General features: G+C 44.7%; 3 non-coding genes across 3 annotated transcripts; all 3 read right to left on the bottom strand.

The window, feature by feature from the left end:
• Window positions 1-1314: 1314 nt before the first annotated feature.
• Window positions 1315-1421, bottom strand: LOC138567941 (U6 spliceosomal RNA). The gene has a single exon (XR_011302319.1). It is a non-coding gene; the product is annotated as a U6 spliceosomal RNA (small nuclear RNA).
• Window positions 1422-6829: 5408 nt separating this feature from the next.
• LOC138567940 (U6 spliceosomal RNA) lies at window positions 6830-6936 on the bottom strand. Its single transcript, XR_011302318.1, has one exon. It is a non-coding gene; the product is annotated as a U6 spliceosomal RNA (small nuclear RNA).
• Window positions 6937-9388: 2452 nt separating this feature from the next.
• LOC138567939 (U6 spliceosomal RNA) lies at window positions 9389-9495 on the bottom strand. The gene has a single exon (XR_011302317.1). It is a non-coding gene; the product is annotated as a U6 spliceosomal RNA (small nuclear RNA).
• Window positions 9496-14302: the final 4807 nt, after the last annotated feature.

The raw sequence follows: 14302 nt of genomic DNA, 5'->3' as shown, positions 1-14302 counted from the left end.
CTGTAGAAAGCAGTGAAAAAGTGAGGCAGTGTGCAGTCACCCCTGACCCTTCACTGCCCTGATCGGCCACGATCGGCCAAGGACCTCTCTATAAGAGCTGAGGGTGGAATTTTTCTGGACCTCGGTAACTAAGGGAGACATGGCTAAATGGATCCTCAATCAACGGCCCAGCCTTTGCTCTGTGGCCTGTCCAAATATGTCTGTTCTCCAAATTACCTGCCACTGCCCAGGTGTCAGCTTGTGAGATGGAATGACCTCCCAGGAAGCATACTGGCAGATGATTTGCATAGGCACACCCCCTCTCCCTCTCTCTTAGCCCTGCTTACTCCACAGTAGCAAGTATCTGGGGAAAATATAGTGGTCGAGGTGGGGTAGCAGTAACTAGCAACTATGAGAAAGTAAATCTGGGGCACTTGGCGACCTGTGGGAAACAACTGCAGAGCTCAGTGCCCAGAACTTTGTGGCACAGGGAGGAGGTCTGTGGGATTTCAGTAACTTAGAGACATGCAACCTGGTCGGGAGTGCTTCAGGTCTCCTTCCTTGCATGTTCCAAGCAACTCAACAAAGCATCAACAGGCTGAGATACCAGCCACAGAGCCCCTTTCCCCTTGATTAAAAGCCTAAAATCTTTTCCATGCAAATACATAGCCACCAAATACCATATTTTCTTTGTTTTCTCTCTCTCTGTCTCTCTCCTCCCTCCCTCCTTCCCTCCCTCCCTCCCTCCCTCACTCACTCACTCCTTCCCACCCTCCCGCCCTCTCTCTTCCCCCCTCTCCCTCTCCCTCATTCCTCCCATTAATTTTAAGTTTTCATGCACTGCAGCACATTGTGACAATGGTATTTCACAATGGGACTGTTTGAAAGTTACAGAAATCAAAAAAGAAATCAACCAACTATAAGCAGCCACGTCCGGAGTACACTGCTCAGCTCCAATTAAAGATTAAGGCCCAGAAGCAAGTAAAGCTGTAGTTCAGAGCGATCTTTGCAAATATCACCTCAAAGCAGTTTACGCTGGAGTGCAGAACAAGGGGGAAAGTGATAATACTGAGTTTGGTAGAATGGGATAAAAAAACAAAAGAAGCATGCCACTTCTAAAAGTACAAGTCAAGAAATTCAAGGGGACGTGGCTGTTCATTCAGTCAAGAGGATTCACAAGTAAAAGGCTCCTGAGGCATTAGTGTTGAATTTGGCGCAAAATGTATTGTGTTGTCGTGTAATATGAATGAACATACAATTTCAATCTTCATTAAAAAAGATCTATTAAAAAATAAAGACTTGCAAATTAAGAAAGTTTCTGTCCTGTCATGTGCCAAAAATAGTGAATGCTTTACGAATGTGCGTGTCATCCTTTAGAGCAGGGGCCAATTTAATTTTCCCATTATCATTCCAATATTAGTACATGTGTTGCAGAAGCAAGCGCAAAGGGAGAGTCAATCAAACCATTCATTAGGATCTCAGGTCAAAGGTTTGCCATTCCAAATGTCCTTATGTCAGAGGGCAGAAAGTCCAAACACCATTTAGATATCGGGTGGTATGAAATGAAGAGGCAAACAACAATGAATAAGCATTCGTTGCTGCTGTATTGATCTGGTCCTTAAGGGTTTTAGTTTAATGCCAATTATATTTAAAGATAGAAAGATTAATGCTCCAGGGTGCTTGCAAAATGACACCCCCTCCCCATCACAATGGCTGGGTGATGCAAGCCTGAGAGCATCACAATAGACCCATAGACATGAGAAAAACTCTGTACCTCTGAATGTATGTGGGCCCATGGCTGTATCAAGGACAAGGCAAGAACAGGAGGTGGGTAAGGCGTCAGCACCAGAGGGTGTCCGATTGAGCCCTGTAAGCAACAGATGTTGGACCGTCCTTTAAAAGATTCTGAGGCTGATTTCAATTTTAACTTTGCTGCTGATTTAAGGATTGCTCAACCTTGACCCACGTCTAGTTTGTTTGGATAAGCCCTGGAATTCCTTTACAGCTTGTACTGGTGGGAGATGATGTGAGTTTATCAACTGCAACGGGATATGAGGCTTGTGTGCCACAAAAAGCAGGTCTAGTATTTTTTATAAGAAAGCCACTTAAGAAGGGAACTTTGGACAACCCTACCGAGAGCAAAAGTATTACACAGGAGGTAAGGGGGTCAGTGGGTCAACTGATACAATAAACTGACTCACAGTCAAATGTGCTAAATCCAAACACTACCAGTTTCGACATGTTCCAGGCTTTCTGTTTCATTTTTTAACAGATCCATTCCTATGTACCTCTGTGCTTTCAACAGATTTTTCGTTGTAAGGGAGGGACATACAGTAGGCCGTAAAACATTCCTGGGCAGGAAAGACTCTATGTAAAAGCAAGAGTAGCAGACAGCTTAAAAGAATCATCAGCAGAACCCTCTACACCTTCCCCAAAAAATATAAAATGATTTCTCTGCATGTATGTGCGTTGAACAGCGCAAGTAATTTGGTTAATGTCAGTGGATAAATGTCACTTTCCCATAGCGCAGGACAACATCACTTGTACAGGCCCCTTCTGCAAAGGCATTACCGCTGTAGAAAGCAGTGAAAAAGTGAGGCAGTGTGCAGTCACCCCTGACCCTTCACTGCCCTGATCGGCCACGATCGGCCAAGGACCTCTCTATAAGAGCTGAGGGTGGAATTTTTCTGGACCTCGGTAACTAAGGGAGACATGGCTAAATGGATCCTCAATCAACGGCCCAGCCTTTGCTCTGTGGCCTGTCCAAATATGTCTGTTCTCCAAATTACCTGCCACTGCCCAGGTGTCAGCTTGTGAGATGGAATGACCTCCCAGGAAGCATACTGGCAGATGATTTGCATAGGCACACCCCCTCTCCCTCTCTCTTAGCCCTGCTTACTCCACAGTAGCAAGTATCTGGGGAAAATATAGTGGTCGAGGTGGGGTAGCAGTAACTAGCAACTATGAGAAAGTAAATCTGGGGCACTTGGCGACCTGTGGGAAACAACTGCAGAGCTCAGTGCCCAGAACTTTGTGGCACAGGGAGGAGGTCTGTGGGATTTCAGTAACTTGGAGACATGCAACCTGGTCGGGAGTGCTTCAGGTCTCCTTCCTTGCATGTTCCAAGCAACTCAACAAAGCATCAACAGGCTGAGATACCAGCCACAGAGCCCCTTTCCACTTGATTAAAAGCCTAAAATCTTTTCCATGCAAACACATAGCCCCCGAATACCATATTTTCTTTGTTTTCTCTCTCTCTGTCTCTCTCTCCTCCCTCCCTCCCTCCTTTCCACCACCCACAACCCCCCTCCCTCTCCCTCGTCCTCTCCCTACCATTACTTTTAAGTTTCCCTGCACTGCAGCACATTGCGACAATGGTAATTCACAATGGGACTGTTTGAAAGTTACAGAAATCAAAAAAGAATCAACCAACTAAAAGCAGCCAAATCCGGAGTACACTGCTCAGCCACAATTAAAGATTAAGGCCTAGAAGCAAGTAAAGCTGTAGTTCAGAGCGATGTTTGCAAATAGCACCTTAAAGCAGTTTACGCTGGAGTGCACAACAAGGGGGAAAAGTGATAATACCGAGTTTGGTAGAATGGGATAAAAAAACAAAAGCAGCGTGCCACTTCTAAAAGTACAAGTCAAGAAATTGAAGGTGGTGGGGCTGTTCATTCAGTCAATAGGACTCACAAGTAAACGGCTCCCGAGGCATTAGTGTTGAATTTGGCGCAAAATGTATTGTGTTGTCGTGTAATATGTATGAACATACAATTTCAATCTTCATTAAAAAAGATGTATTAAAAAATAAAGACTTGCAGATTAAGAAAGTTTCTGTCCTGTCGTGTGCCAAAAATAGTGAATGCTTTACGAATGTGCGTGTCATCCTTTGAAGCAGGGGCCAATTCAATTTTCCCATTTTCATTCCAATATTAGTACATGTTTTGCTGAGGTACATAGGAAGTTAAGTTCAGTTAAGAAATGAAACAAAAAGCCTGGAAACATGTTGAAACAGGTAGGATTTGGACTTACAATAAACTGATTCACAGTCAGATGTGCTATCCCTTGACCCACTGACCCCCCTACCTTTTGTGTAATCCTTTCGCTCTCAGCAGGGTTGTCCAAAGTTCCCTACTTAAAGAGACTTTCTTATAAAAATGATCCTAGACCTGTTTTTTATGGCCCACATGCCTCATATCCCGTTGCTCTTGATAAACTCACATCATCTCCCACCAATACAAGCTGTAAAAGATGTCAAGGGCATAGCCAAGGAAACTAGACGTGGGCTGAAGGTTGAGCAATCCTTAAATCAGCAGCAAAAATAACATTGAAATCAGCCTCAGAATCTCTTAAAGGATGGGCCAACACTGGTTGCTTGCAGGGCGCAATCGGGCAGCCTCTGGTGCTGACGCCTTAAGGCAAGCGCAAAGGGAGAGCCAACCAAACCATTGATTAGGACCTCTGGACTTTCTGCTCTTTGACATAAGGACATTTGTTATGGCAAACATTTGACCAAACCCCATTTAGATGTCGGATGTTATGGGATTAAGCGGCAAACAGCAATTCATCAGCATTCTTTGCTGCTGTATTGATCTGGTCCTAAAGGGTTTGGTTTAATGCCAATTATATTTAAAGATAAAAAGATTCATGCTCAAGGGTGCTTGCAAATCGACACCCCCTCCCCATCACGATGGCTGTGTGATGCAAGCGTAAGAGCATCACAGAAGACCCATAGACATGAGAAACACTCTGTACCTCTGAGTGTATGTGGGCCCATGGCTGGATCAAGGACAAGGCAAGAACAGGAGATGGCTTAAGGTGTCAGCACCCAGGCTGCCCCATTGCGCGCTGCCAGCAACAGATATTGGACCATCCTTTAAGAGATTCTGAGGCTGATTTCAATGTTAACTTTGCTGCTGATTAAAGGATTGCTCAACCTTCGACCCGCGTCTAGTTTGCTTGGCTAAGCCCTGAAAATCTTTTACAGCTTATATTGGTGAGAGATGATGTGAGTTTATCAAGAGCAACGGGATATGAGGCATGTGTGCCAGAGAATGCAGGTCTAGGATCTTTTATATGAAATCCACTTTGGAAAACCCTACTGAGAAAAAAAGGATTACACAAAAGGAAAGGGGGTCAGTGGGTCAAGGGATAGCACATCTAACTGTTAGTTAATTGTAAGTCCAAATCCTACCCGTTTCCACATTTTTCCAGGCTTTTTGTTTCATTTCTTAACAGATCCATTCCTATGTACCTCTGTGCTTTCAACAGAGTTTTCATTGTAATGGAGGGACATACAGTATGACTTAAACATGCCTGGGCAGGGAGGACTATGTAAAAGCAAGAGTAGCAGACAGCTTAATAAATCATCAGCAGGACCCTCTAGACCTTCCCCAAAAAAACACAACATGATTTCTATGCATGTATGTGCATTGAACAGCGCAAGTAATTTGGTTAATGTCAGTGGATAAATGTCACTTTCCCATAGCGCAGGACAACATCACTTGTACAGGCCCCTTCTGCAAAGGCATTACCGCTGTAGAAAGCAGTGAAAAAGTGAGGCAGTGTGCAGTCACCCCTGACCCTTCACTGCCCTGATCGGCCACGATCGGCCAAGGACCTCTCTATGAGAGCTGAGGGTGGAATTTTCTGGGCCTCGGTAACTTACGGAGACATGGCTAGAGGGATCCTCAATCAACGGCTCAGCCTTTGCTCTGTGGCCTGTCCGTATATGTCTGTTCTCCAAATTACCTGCCACTGCCCAGGTGTCAGCTGGTGAGATGGAATGACCTCCCAGGAAGCATACTGGCAGATGATTTGCATAGGCACACCCCCTCTCCCTCTCTCTTAGCCCTGCTTACTCCACAGTAGCAAGTATCTGGGGAAAATATAGTGGTCGAGGTGGGGTAGCAGTAACTAGCAACTATGAGAAAGTAAATCTGGGGCACTTGGCGACTTGTGGGAAACAACTGCAGAGCTCAGTGCCCAGAACTTTGTGGCACAGGGAGGAGGTCTGTGGGATTTCAGTAACTTGGAGACATGCAACCTGGTCGGGAGTGCTTCAGGTCTCCTTCCTTGCATGTTCCAAGCAACTCAACAAAGCATCAACAGGCTGAGATACCAGCCACAGAGCCCCTTTCCCCTTGATTAAAAGCCTAAAATCTTTTCCATGCAAATACATAGCCACCAAATACCATATTTTCTTTGTTTTCTCTCTCTCTGTCTCTCTCCTCCCTCCCTCCCTCCTTCCCTCCCTCCCTCCCTCACTCACTCACTCCTTCCCACCCTCCCGCCCTCTCTCTTCCCCCCTCTCCCTCTCCCTCAATCCTCCCATTAAATTTAAGTTTTCATGCACTGCAGCACATTGTGACAATGGTATTTCACAATGGGACTGTTTGAAAGTTACAGAAATCAAAAAAGAAATCAACCAACTATAAGCAGCCACGTCCGGAGTACACTGCTCAGCTCCAATTAAAGATTAAGGCCCAGAAGCAAGTAAAGCTGTAGTTCAGAGCGATCTTTGCAAATATCACCTCAAAGCAGTTTACGCTGGAGTGCAGAACAAGGGGGAAAGTGATAATACTGAGTTTGGTAGAATGGGATAAAAAAAACAAAAGAAGCATGCCACTTCTAAAAGTACAAGTCAAGAAATTCAAGGGGACGTGGCTGTTCATTCAGTCAAGAGGATTCACAAGTAAAAGGCTCCTGAGGCATTAGTGTTGAATTTGGCGCAAAATGTATTGTGTTGTCGTGTAATATGAATGAACATACAATTTCAATCTTCATTAAAAAAGATCTATTAAAAAATAAAGACTTGCAAATTAAGAAAGTTTCTGTCCTGTCATGTGCCAAAAATAGTGAATGCTTTACGAATGTGCGTGTCATCCTTTAGAGCAGGGGCCAATTTAATTTTCCCATTATCATTCCAATATTAGTACATGTGTTGCAGAAGCAAGCGCAAAGGGAGAGTCAATCAAACCATTCATTAGGATCTCAGGTCAAAGGTTTGCCATTCCAAATGTCCTTATGTCAGAGGGCAGAAAGTCCAAACACCATTTAGATATCGGGTGGTATGAAATGAAGAGGCAAACAACAATGAATAAGCATTTGTTGCTGCTGTATTGATCTGGTCCTTAAGGGTTTTAGTTTAATGCCAATTATATTTAAAGATAGAAAGATTAATGCTCCAGGGTGCTTGCAAAATGACACCCCCTCCCCATCACAATGGCTGGGTGATGCAAGCCTGAGAGCATCACAATAGACCCATAGACATGAGAAAAACTCTGTACATCTGAGTGTATGTGGGCCCATGGCTGTATCAAGGACAAGGCAAGAACAGGAGGTGGGTAAGGCGTCAGCACCAGAGGGTGTCCGATTGAGCCCTGTAAGCAACAGATGTTGGACCGTCCTTTAAAAGATTCTGAGGCTGATTTCAATTTTAACTTTGCTGCTGATTTAAGGATTGCTCAACCTTGACCCACGTCTAGTTTGTTTGGATAAGCCCTGGAATTCCTTTACAGCTTGTACTGGTGGGAGATGATGTGAGTTTATCAACTGCAACGGGATATGAGGCTTGTGTGCCACAAAAAGCAGGTCTAGTATTTTTTATAAGAAAGCCACTTTAAGAAGGGAACTTTGGACAACCCTACCGAGAGCAAAAGTATTACACAGGAGGTAAGGGGGGTCAGTGGGTCAACTGATACAATAAACTGACTCACAGTCAAATGTGCTAAATCCAAACACTACCAGTTCCGACATGTTCCAGGCTTTCTGTTTCATTTTTTAACAGATCCATTCCTATGTACCTCTGTGCTTTCAACAGATTTTTCGTTGTAAGGGAGGGACATACAGTAGGCCGTAAAACATTCCTGGGCAGGAAAGACTCTATGTAAAAGCAAGAGTAGCAGACAGCTTAAAAGAATCATCAGCAGAACCCTCTACACCTTCCCCAAAAAATATAAAATTATTTCTCTGCATGTATGTGCGTTGAACAGCGCAAGTAATTTGGTTAATGTCAGTGGATAAATGTCACTTTCCCATAGCGCAGGACAACATCACTTGTACAGGCCCCTTCTGCAAAGGCATTACCGCTGTAGAAAGCAGTGAAAAAGTGAGGCAGTGTGCAGTCACCCCTGACCCTTCACTGCCCTGATCGGCCACGATCGGCCAAGGACCTCTCTATAAGAGCTGAGGGTGGAATTTTTCTGGACCTCGGTAACTTAGGGAGACATGGCTAAATGGATCCTCAATCAACGGCCCAGCCTTTGCTCTGTGGCCTGTCCGAATATGTCTGTTCTCCAAATTACCTGCCACTGCCCAGGTGTCAGCTTGTGAGATGGAATGACCTCCCAGGAAGCATACTGGCAGATGATTTGCATAGGCACACCCCCTCTCCCTCTCTCTTAGCCCTGCTTACTCCACAGTAGCAAGTATCTGGGGAAAATATAGTGGTCGAGGTGGGGTAGCAGTAACTAGCAACTATGAGAAAGTAAATCTGGGGCACTTGGCGACCTGTGGGAAACAACTGCAGAGCTCAGTGCCCAGAACTTTGTGGCACAGGGAGGAGGTCTGTGGGATTTCAGTAACTTGGAGACATGCAACCTGGTCGGGAGTGCTTCAGGTCTCCTTCCTTGCATGTTCCAAGCAACTCAACAAAGCATCAACAGGCTGAGATACCAGCCACAGAGCCCCTTTCCCCTTGATTAAAAGCCTAAAATCTTTTCCATGCAAATACATAGCCACCAAATACCATATTTTCTTTGTTTTCTCTCTCTCTGTCTCTCTCCTCCCTCCCTCCTTCCCTCCCTCCGTCCCTCCCTCCCTCCCTCACTCACTCCTTCCCACCCTCCCGCCCTCTCTCTTCCCCCCTCTCCCTCTCCCTCAATCCTCCCATTAATTTTAAGTTTTCATGCACTGCAGCACATTGTGACAATGGTATTTCACAATGGGACTGTTTGAAAGTTACAGAAATCAAAAAAGAAATCAACCAACTATAAGCAGCCACGTCCGGAGTACACTGCTCAGCTCCAATTAAAGATTAAGGCCCAGAAGCAAGTAAAGCTGTAGTTCAGAGCGATCTTTGCAAATATCACCTCAAAGCAGTTTACGCTGGAGTGCAGAACAAGGGGGAAAGTGATAATACTGAGTTTGGTAGAATGGGATAAAAAAAACAAAAGAAGCATGCCACTTCTAAAAGTACAAGTCAAGAAATTCAAGGGGACGTGGCTGTTCATTCAGTCAAGAGGATTCACAAGTAAAAGGCTCCTGAGGCATTAGTGTTGAATTTGGCGCAAAATGTATTGTGTTGTCGTGTAATATGAATGAACATACAATTTCAATCTTCATTAAAAAAGATCTATTAAAAAATAAAGACTTGCAAATTAAGAAAGTTTCTGTCCTGTCATGTGCCAAAAATAGTGAATGCTTTACGAATGTGCGTGTCATCCTTTAGAGCAGGGGCCAATTTAATTTTCCCATTATCATTCCAATATTAGTACATGTGTTGCAGAAGCAAGCGCAAAGGGAGAGTCAATCAAACCATTCATTAGGATCTCAGGTCAAAGGTTTGCCATTCCAAATGTCCTTATGTCAGAGGGCAGAAAGTCCAAACACCATTTAGATATCGGGTGGTATGAAATGAAGAGGCAAACAACAATGAATAAGCATTCGTTGCTGCTGTATTGATCTGGTCCTTAAGGGTTTTAGTTTAATGCCAATTATATTTAAAGATAGAAAGATTAATGCTCCAGGGTGCTTGCAAAATGACACCCCCTCCCCATCACAATGGCTGGGTGATGCAAGCCTGAGAGCATCACAATAGACCCATAGACATGAGAAAAACTCTGTACCTCTGAGTGTATGTGGGCCCATGGCTGTATCAAGGACAAGGCAAGAACAGGAGGCGGGTAAGGCGTCAGCACCAGAGGGTGTCCGATTGAGCCCTGTAAGCAACAGATGTTGGACCGTCCTTTAAAAGATTCTGAGGCTGATTTCAATTTTAACTTTGCTGCTGATTTAAGGATTGCTCAACCTTGACCCACGTCTAGTTTGTTTGGATAAGCCCTGGAATTCCTTTACAGCTTGTACTGGTGGGAGATGATGTGAGTTTATCAACTGCAACGGGATATGAGGCTTGTGTGCCACAAAAAGCAGGTCTAGTATTTTTTATAAGAAAGCCACTTAAGAAGGGAACTTTGGACAACCCTACCGAGAGCAAAAGTATTACACAGGAGGTAAGGGGGTCAGTGGGTCAACTGATACAATAAACTGACTCACAGTCAAATGTGCTAAATCCAAACACTACCAGTTTCGACATGTTCCAGGCTTTCTGTTTCATTTTTTAACAGATCCATTCCTATGTACCTCTGTGCTTTCAACAGATTTTTCGTTGTAAGGGAGGGACATACAGTAGGCCGTAAAACATTCCTGGGCAGGAAAGACTCTATGTAAAAGCAAGAGTAGCAGACAGCTTAAAAGAATCATCAGCAGAACCCTCTACACCTTCCCCAAAAAATATAAAATTATTTCTCTGCATGTATGTGCGTTGAACAGCGCAAGTAATTTGGTTAATGTCAGTGGATAAATGTCACTTTCCCATAGCGCAGGACAACATCACTTGTACAGGCCCCTTCTGCAAAGGCATTACCGCTGTAGAAAGCAGTGAAAAAGTGAGGCAGTGTGCAGTCACCCCTGACCCTTCACTGCCCTGATCGGCCACGATCGGCCAAGGACCTCTCTATAAGAGCTGAGGGTGGAATTTTTCTGGACCTCGGTAACTAAGGGAGACATGGCTAAATGGATCCTCAATCAACGGCCCAGCCTTTGCTCTGTGGCCTGTCCGAATATGTCTGTTCTCCAAATTACCTGCCACTGCCCAGGTGTCAGCTTGTGAGATGGAATGACCTCCCAGGAAGCATACTGGCAGATGATTTGCATAGGCACACCCCCTCTCCCTCCCTCTTAGCCCTGCTTACTCCACAGTAGCAAGTATCTGGGGAAAATATAGTGGTCGAGGTGGGGTAGCAGTAACTAGCAACTATGAGAAAGTAAATCTGGGGCACTTGGCGACCTGTGGGAAACAACTGCAGAGCTCAGTGCCCAGAACTTTGTGGCACAGGGAGGAGGTCTGTGGGATTTCAGTAACTTGGAGAGACATGCAACCTGGTCGGGAGTGCTTCAGGTCTCCTTCCTTGCATGTTCCAAGCAACTCAACAAAGCATCAACAGGCTGAGATACCAGCCACAGAGCCCCTTTCCACTTGATTAAAAGCCTAAAATCTTTTCCATGCAAACACATAGCCCCCGAATACCATATTTTCTTTGTTTTCTCTCTCTCTGTCTCTCTCTCCTCCCTCCCTCCCTCCTTTCCACCACCCACAACCCCCCTCCCTCTCCCTCGTCCTCTCCCTACCATTACTTTTAAGTTTCCCTGCACTGCAGCACATTGCGACAATGGTAATTCACAATGGGACTGTTTGAAAGTTACAGAAATCAAAAAAGAATCAACCAACTAAAAGCAGCCAAATCCGGAGTACACTGCTCAGCCACAATTAAAGATTAAGGCCTAGAAGCAAGTAAAGCTGTAGTTCAGAGCGATGTTTGCAAATAGCACCTTAAAGCAGTTTACGCTGGAGTGCACAACAAGGAGGAAAAGTGATAATACCGAGTTTGGTAGAATGGGATAAAAAAACAAAAGCAGCGTGCCACTTCTAAAAGTACAAGTCAAGAAATTGAAGGTGGTGGGGCTGTTCATTCAGTCAATAGGACTCACAAGTAAACGGCTCCCGAGGCATTAGTGTTGAATTTGGCGCAAAATGTATTGTGTTGTCGTGTAATATGTATGAACATACAATTTCAATCTTCATTAAAAAAGATGCATTAAAAAATAAAGACTTGCAGATTAAGAAAGTTTCTGTCCTGTCGTGTGCCAAAAATAGTGAATGCTTTACGAATGTGCGTGTCATCCTTTGAAGCAGGGGCCAATTCAATTTTCCCATTTTCATTCCAATATTAGTACATGTTTTGCTGAGGTACATAGGAAGTTAAGTTCAGTTAAGAAATGAAACAAAAAGCCTGGAAACATGTTGAAACAGGTAGGATTTGGACTTACAATAAACTGATTCACAGTCAGATGTGCTATCCCTTGACCCACTGACCCCCCTACCTTTTGTGTAATCCTTTCGCTCTCAGCAGGGTTGTCCAAAGTTCCCTACTTAAAGAGACTTTCTTATAAAAATGATCCTAGACCTGTTTTTTATGGCCCACATGCCTCATATCCCGTTGCTCTTGATAAACTCACATCATCTCCCACCAATACAAGCTGTAAAAGATGTCAAGGGCATAGCCAAGGAAACTAGACGTGGGCTGAAGGTTGAGCAATCCTTAAATCAGCAGCAAAAATAACATTGAAATCAGCCTCAGAATCTCTTAAAGGATGGGCCAACACTGGTTGCTTGCAGGGCGCAATCGGGCAGCCTCTGGTGCTGACGCCTTAAGGCAAGCGCAAAGGGAGAGCCAACCAAACCATTGATTAGGACCTCTGGACTTTCTGCTCTTTGACATAAGGACATTTGTTATGGCAAACATTTGACCAAACCCCATTTAGATGTCGGATGTTATGGGATTAAGCGGCAAACAGCAATTCATCAGCATTCTTTGCTGCTGTATTGATCTGGTCCTAAAGGGTTTGGTATAATGCCAATTATATTTAAAGATAAAAAGATTCATGCTCAAGGGTGCTTGCAAATCGACACCCCCTCCCCATCACGATGGCTGTGTGATGCAAGCGTAAGAGCATCACAGAAGACCCATAGACATGAGAAACACTCTGTACCTCTGAGTGTATGTGGGCCCATGGCTGGATCAAGGACAAGGCAAGAACAGGAGATGGCTTAAGGTGTCAGCACCCAGGCTGCCCCATTGCGCGCTGCCAGCAACAGATATTGGACCATCCTTTAAGAGATTCTGAGGCTGATTTCAATGTTAACTTTGCTGCTGATTAAAGGATTGCTCAACCTTTGACCCGCGTCTAGTTTGCTTGGCAAAGCCCTGAAAATCTTTTACAGCTTATATTGGTGAGAGATGATGTGAGTTTATCAAGAGCAACGGGATATGAGGCATGTGTGCCAGAGAATGCAGGTCTAGGATCTTTTATATGAAATCCACTTTGGAAAACCCTACTGAGAAAAAAAGGATTACACAAAAGGAAAGGGGGTCAGTGGGTCAAGGGATAGCACATCTAACTGTTAGTTAATTGTAAGTCCAAATCCTACCCGTTTCCACATTTTTCCAGGCTTTTTGTTTCATTTCTTAACAGATCCATTCCTATGTACCTCTGTGCTTTCAACAGAGTTTTCATTGTAATGGAGGGACATACAGTATGACTTAAACATGCCTGGGCAGGGAGGACTATGTAAAAGCAAGAGTAGCAGACAGCTTAATAAATCATCAGCAGGACCCTCTAGACCTTCCCCAAAAAAACACAACATGATTTCTATGCATGTATGTGCATTGAACAGCGCAAGTAATTTGGTTAATGTCAGTGGATAAATGTCACTTTCCCATAGCGCAGGACAACATCACTTGTACAGGCCCCTTCTGCAAAGGCATTACCGCTGTAGAAAGCAGTGAAAAAGTGAGGCAGTGTGCAGTCACCCCTGACTCTTCACTGCCCTGATCGGCCACGATCGGCCAAGGACCTCTCTATGAGAGCTGAGGGTGGAATTTTCTGGGCCTCGGTAACTTACGGAGACATGGCTAGAGGGATCCTCAATCAACGGCTCAGCCTTTGCTCTGTGGCCTGTCCGTATATGTCTGTTCTCCAAATTACCTGCCACTGCCCAGGTGTCAGCTGGTGAGATGGAATGACCTCCCAGGAAGCATACTGGCAGATGATTTGCATAGGCACACCCCCTCTCCCTCTCTCTTAGCCCTGCTTACTCCACAGTAGCAAGTATCTGGGGAAAATATAGTGGTCGAGGTGGGGTAGCAGTAACTAGCAACTATGAGAAAGTAAATCTGGGGCACTTGGCGACCAGTGGGAAACAACTGCAGAGCTCAGTGCCCAGAACTTTGTGGCACAGGGAGGAGGTCTGTGGGATTTCAGTAACTTGGAGACATGCAACCTGGTCGGGAGTGCTTCAGGTCTCCTTCCTTGCATGTTCCAAGCAACTCAACAAAGCATCAACAGGCTGAGATACCAGCCACAGAGCCCCTTTCCCCTTGATTAAAAGCCTAAAATCTTTTCCATGCAAATACATAGCCACCAAATACCATATTTTCTTTGTTTTCTCTCTCTCTGTCTCTCTCCTCCCTCCCTCCTTCGC

The sequence above is a fragment of the Ambystoma mexicanum genome, chromosome 2p, assembly GCF_040938575.1.
Source record: "Ambystoma mexicanum isolate Mex_15411 chromosome 2p, UKY_AmexF1_1, whole genome shotgun sequence".
NCBI lineage: Eukaryota > Metazoa > Chordata > Amphibia > Caudata > Ambystomatidae > Ambystoma > Ambystoma mexicanum.
Note: the sequence above shows the minus strand (reverse complement) of the source record. Positions and strands in the feature narration are given on the sequence as shown.